This window comes from Sciurus carolinensis, chromosome 3 (assembly GCF_902686445.1).
Source record: "Sciurus carolinensis chromosome 3, mSciCar1.2, whole genome shotgun sequence".
Lineage (NCBI taxonomy): Eukaryota > Metazoa > Chordata > Mammalia > Rodentia > Sciuridae > Sciurus > Sciurus carolinensis.
In genome coordinates, this window is record NC_062215.1 from 21,435,961 (window position 1) to 21,441,879 (window position 5,919).

A 5,919-nucleotide genomic window follows, 5' to 3' on the forward strand; every position below is an offset into this window, starting at 1 on the left:
TGAGCTTTTGGGGACACTTCATATCTAAACCATAACAAGGCAATGACACAGCTTAATTGGGCAGTTAATTCAGGAAATAGTGGACATGTATCAAAAATACAGGTGGTCAAAGACAGAGGGAAAATATTCCCACAGTATAGAATCCAGGGATCTGAACATTATGGTATGGCTAAACTCTACAGCCAACATCCCCAAAGAGGTCCAAAAATGATTTCAAGGTTTGTTTCTGGTGGAAAAAATTAAAATATCACCCTTTGATTTTACACCTTGAAACAGTTCAGGATTCCCATAAAATATCTAGAAAATGGATCATGATTACAGTAGAGAGGGAATGTGTCCAAATAAACTTGTATTCGAGCAAATGGTTTGCATTTCACATTCAAGTCTTGGCTCACCAGACCCTTAATGAATGAACCATCTGACTCAAAGACAAGTTACCCTTTAGATCATCAGAAAGGACTATGAGCCTATAAGAATAATTATTACCCAAGAGTAGTCCTAATATACTAGGCAAAATGAGATGGAAGCATACAGTACCAGGAGGCAGAATGTCACATGACACCTGCATTTGAAGAAGTTAAAGAAAGATTTGGAAGAGCTGACAGATGAATAAGAAAAAGGAAATCATGTTTTCAATTCATCTTGAAAATATAATGAGGAAATCAATCTTGTCTAATTTGATAATCACTTATTTTTCAAAAAACAAAAAAACAATAACAAGGAAAAGGTGTTGTATGTGAGGACAGCAGTCCCATAGCAGGGTACAAAAGGGGATGTGGGTCAAAAGGACTCCAATCCTTCCAAACTCACTTTCCTGGAAACATCCCCAGAACCTCCAGCCTCTGACACCATGTGCAACTCCTGTTGTGGATCCTGCTGCTCCGGCCAGGGCTGTGGCTGCTGCCAGCCCAGGTGCTGCCAGACCACCTGCTGCAGAACCACCTGCTGCCGCCCCAGCTGCTGTGGCTCCTGCTGTGGTGGGTGTGGTGGCTGTGGTGGTTCCAGTGGCTGTGGTGGGTGCAGTGGCTGTGGCTCCTGCTGCTGTCACCCCACCTGCCTCCAGACCACCTGCTGCAGGACCACCTGCTGCCGCCCCTGCTGCTGTGTGTCCAGCTGCTGCCGCCCAAGCTGTTGCTAAACCTCCTGCTGCTGTCCAATCTGCCCTAGAGGTTCTTGCTGCTGAGTGCTCTGACCTGCACTCACCTGTCTACTTCAACCAATATCCTGGATGTAGTCATGAGAGACCAATTGTAAAACCTCAGTTCCAAAGTTCCAACAGAGATTGATTTTGGACTGCAAACTACTTCCCTCATCCCTACAGGTAACTGTCTCTCAATTGAGCACAAGTTTGAATTTTCTCTAAGACCTGTCAACTATCATGTCGTCCCTCTGGAAATGTTTGTCTTCTGTCATATTGTCTCATATGAAGATATTCTTGCATTTTAAATAAAATCTGAATTTTGTAGGCTTACAAAAAAATGGGCATCATGTCTCCTTATTTATCCTCTTAAATTATTATTCTTACTGTCGATTTTTCTGTAGTTCATTCTCTAAGGAATGTTTTGTGAACATTCCTGATGCAGAAAGATGATTTCAAGACCCAAATCTGGATCTCTGGTGCCTAAGGACTTTCTCTGGATGGGCAAAAGGGTTAAGAACCCCTCGGAGCAGAGCTCAACCAGTGAATGAGAGCTGAACACAGAAACTGTAGCACAATTTCCCCTGAGTGAGTTCTTCCAGCCCTCCAGAGGTCTTCAGTGAGACTGAACCTCAGGGGATTCTGCTCATTATGTTACTCTCTACTGCCTCCTCTCACTGGCTTCAATCAATTCCCAAATTCCCTACAGTCTTTCCTGGCATTATTTACCAAGCACATGACTTGCTCTTAATCCTCTGAATGTTGGGGTTTCTCCAGGGGGCACCCAGTCTAAGACACCCATGTTCCTAATCTCAGCATTGGTGATTTTCAACACATTTTTCATGCAATATGGCCTCACTACATGATTGTTCTGTTTCATGTTTTCCCAGTTTGCAAACACAAATCATAAAAATAAGAATAAGTAAATCACGTGTTTGCTGAGAACGTTAATGTAATAAAAATGCCACAAGGGGCTTGGTCCTTACATTGTTCTCATTAATTTAAAGATGTCATTGTAGGATGAAAAATTTGTCTCTGTATTCCTGGGATTTTCCTACTCTCTTTGTATTGTGAGTTCTGATTTCTGGGAACTCCCTCAGTCCTGGGTAATCAGTTCAGTTAATCACTATATGATCTAATTTGTTAGGAATCATTAAAGTGAAATATTGGTGTTCTTAGTTTTGCTTGAATGAACTGGTGAGTTATGCATCAACACAGAAATTCTCACAGACATATGCCAATCCAAAGACAGAAAAGAAATGATATTACATATCATTTATTTCAATTCTAGATCAAAACCAATTTATGAAGAAAATTTATTAGAACAATGGGCTGCCTCTATGTTGGTGGAACTTACCGAAGTGACATTTGGGAACCTTCTAGAATCATGTACAATGTTCTCTATCTTGATGGGTGTGGAAGTTAGGCAGATGCTTTCACTTATCAAAACTAAGTAGTACACATTAGGAGTTGGAAGTGTAGCTCAGTGGTCAAGCACTTGCCTGATAGGCATTTCACCCTGGGTTCTATCCCCAGCATCATGAAAAACAAACAAACAGCAACAAAAACAGTACACTTAGAAGTTGTACATTTCAGTGTATGTGAATTTTATCTAATCATACAACATAAAAACTGACAAGAAATGTTAATTTTGGAATACATCTACCAAATTGCACGTTCGCTAATTTGCTCTAAGGAAAACTATTTTAGTGGCATGACACCGTGATGAGCTCTTTGATGTTACTTCACCACAGACTAGTATAATTATGTGTGTGTGGTCCTCCCTGCATACTGTGAACTCTTTGTTATTTCTAACACCAATATGTGTCTCATAGATGATCTCTTCGGTCAATCTATTTTATAAACAAAGCAGGAACTTGACCTAGGTGTTTTTTGCAAAACTTGAATGGTCAGTGTAAGCTGTGGTCTCCACGTGTGGTCCTTGGGCCGTCAATATTAACAGTCTTTGGGCACTTGCTAAAAAGTCAGAGCCTGAGGTTCCTCCCAACAATCAGAAATTCTGGGAGTAGACCCAGAACTCAGTATTCACACACCCTCTGGATGATTTTGATACATGCACAAGTTAAACTATCACAATATAGAAGAAATATAAGTGAAATAGTAATTCAATAAGGTAGAATTTGCTAAAATTCACTGATGTTTTTAGATTGATTCAAAAAATTTGTGTCATGAGTTTCTCAGCTCTGGAAGTAAGTTCTGAAGAGATGTATATTCTGATTATTTTAAATTTTTTTCCTCCACTGAAGGAATGTTTTAATTAACAGGGTAAATAAAAATGAGGCTATGCTTTTCAGAATTTAAGAGCCCAGTTGGAGAAACATAAACATATAAGACATCAAAGTAGCAATTTAAGAAACTGTGACACTAACCCACAGAGAAATTGCCTGTCAGCATTTAAGGATATAAAAAACAATCTGAAGTTTGAAAAACATCCAAAGAAACCCATTCCAGTGATGCAGAGGTCACCAACCTCACAAACATAGAGCAGTTCCCTTCCTCATTGTTTAAAAATGATCCATACTAGAGCGCCTTCACCTCTTGTCCCTGAAGATGGCTCTTGAAGCAGATGGGCTTCCTCCCCATCAGTGGAAGAAATGCAAAACAGAAAGTATGACTGACCAGCTCTCACTGTGATAAGGGATTCAGGAGGAGAGAGTGAAGAATGTAATTACAGATGCGGAGCATCACATGCCAGCCCTCGGTGGGGGAGAGGAAGAGACTGGGGTCTAGAAGACATCAACCGGTAGAGTCAAAAGGAAAAACAGATGGACAGAGCTTATTACTACTAGACAGAAAATTGTGTTTCTAACAAATTAAGTCATTAAATAGACAAACATTATTATGGAATCTGATCATTACTTAGCTATTCAGGAAATAAAAACAAGGAAAATCTATCAACAACAGGAAAATGGGCCATGTATAAGAGGCAGTGGCACAAGAGAACTTCTAAATTCCAGAACTTCACTCTCCTGGAAACCCAGCCAGAACCTCCATCCTCTGACACCATGTGCAACTCCTGTTGTGGATCCTGCTGCTCCGGCCAGGGCTGTGGCTGCTGCCAGCCCAGCTGCTGCCAGACCACCTGCTGCAGGACCACCTGCTGCCGCCCCAGCTGCTGCTGTAGCCCCTGCTGTGGTGGCTCCAGCTGCTGTGGTGGCTCCAGCTGCTGTGGTGGGTCCAGCGGCTGTGGGTCCAGCTGCTGCCGCCCCTGCTGCTGCATCTCCAGCTGCTGCCGCCCCTCCTGTGACTCCTGCTGCTGCCAAACCTGCTGCCGCCTGCGTCCAGTCTGTGGCAATGTCTCCTGCCACACCACTTGCTACCGCCCCACCTGCGTCATCTCCACCTGCCCCCGTCCCATGTGCTGTGCCGTCCCCGACTGCTGATCTCTTCCTGGAATGCCTGTCGCACAGTGGATGCCTTTATTAGATTCATAAAATACATCGCCAGCCAGTGAGTGGGAAAAAAAGACTCCTAACCTGCTGATCCCTCCTCTGATGGGGCATTCAGAGTTCATTCAGTTCCTTCAGGAAATAACAAATGTAAACACATTTGGCAAGACTTGAACCCAGGCCCCAGTGCATCTATTTTTAGACAAGCAATGTCTTCATTCTAAGTGTATGCTAATTGCGATGATCTCAGGTGGTGTTGCTTCCACGTATTCTCATTAAAGAGCCAGTTCCTGATATTGACATCCCCTGGTTTGTTAATGATTAGATTGTACATGTGTGTTGATGTGTCACTTCACTCCAAGGTCCATCTTGCTCCAAGTGCAAGAGGGCATGTTTAAGAGCAGTGGCTCTTGATTTATGCCACCCGTGTTGGAATAGGGGCTGCACTAGGTACTTCTTGTTATGACATGGGAGAAATTATTTTTATGGGTCCTTTTTAATTATGCATGACAGTAGAATCCATTTGGATATATTTAAACAAGCGTGGAATGTGTCTTATTCTAAACAGGACCTCACTCTTGTGGATATACATGATGGGGGGATTCACTGTGGTGTATTCATACATGTACATAGGAAAGTTATGTCAGACTCATTCCATTCTCTTTCCTTTTCCTAGCCCCTTCTTTCTTCTCTCCATTCCCCTTGTCTGATCTACTGAACTTCAGTCCTGCCCCTCCTTTATTGTGGGTTAGCTTCCACATATCGGAGAAAACATTTGACCTTTACTTTGTTGGAATTGGCTTATTTCACTTGGCATAATCATCTCCAGATTCATTCATTCACTGACAAATGCCATAAAGTCATTCTTTATAACTGAGTAATGCTCCATCACCTATATATACTACATCTATATATACTACATTTTCTTTATCCACTCATCTGCTGTAAATCAAGCTGCTACAAACATTGGTGTGGCTGCATCACTGCTGATTTTAAATCCTTTGGATATATACCAAGGAATGGGGTACCTAGGTCAAATGGTGTCCATTCCTATTTTTTTTGAGGAACCTGGCATGGAAGAAATTATTAACCTCTTCAGAACTCAAGATTTATTTCTCTGGGAATTAGGAATAATACATTACATTGTTTGAAGGTATAAGGACCTAATTCATGTAACATAGTTATCACAGGCCTGTCATATAATATAGGCTCTCAGAATAATTTTTATTATTACTGAACTATTACTCTGGACCGGAATAAAATCTTAGCATAGTGTTCTCTTTGACAAAACAATAGGAAAATCTGTGAAACAGTTTTTCTGTCCTTTATAACTTAAAATGGAGGTCTGGAATGTCTCTCAAATGTCTGTTT

General features: G+C 41.6%; 1 pseudogene; it reads left to right on the plus strand.

Moving 5' to 3' along the window:
- Nucleotides 1-850: 850 nt before the first annotated feature.
- Nucleotides 851-4,542, plus strand: LOC124980036 (keratin-associated protein 4-12-like; annotated as a pseudogene).
- Nucleotides 4,543-5,919: the final 1,377 nt, after the last annotated feature.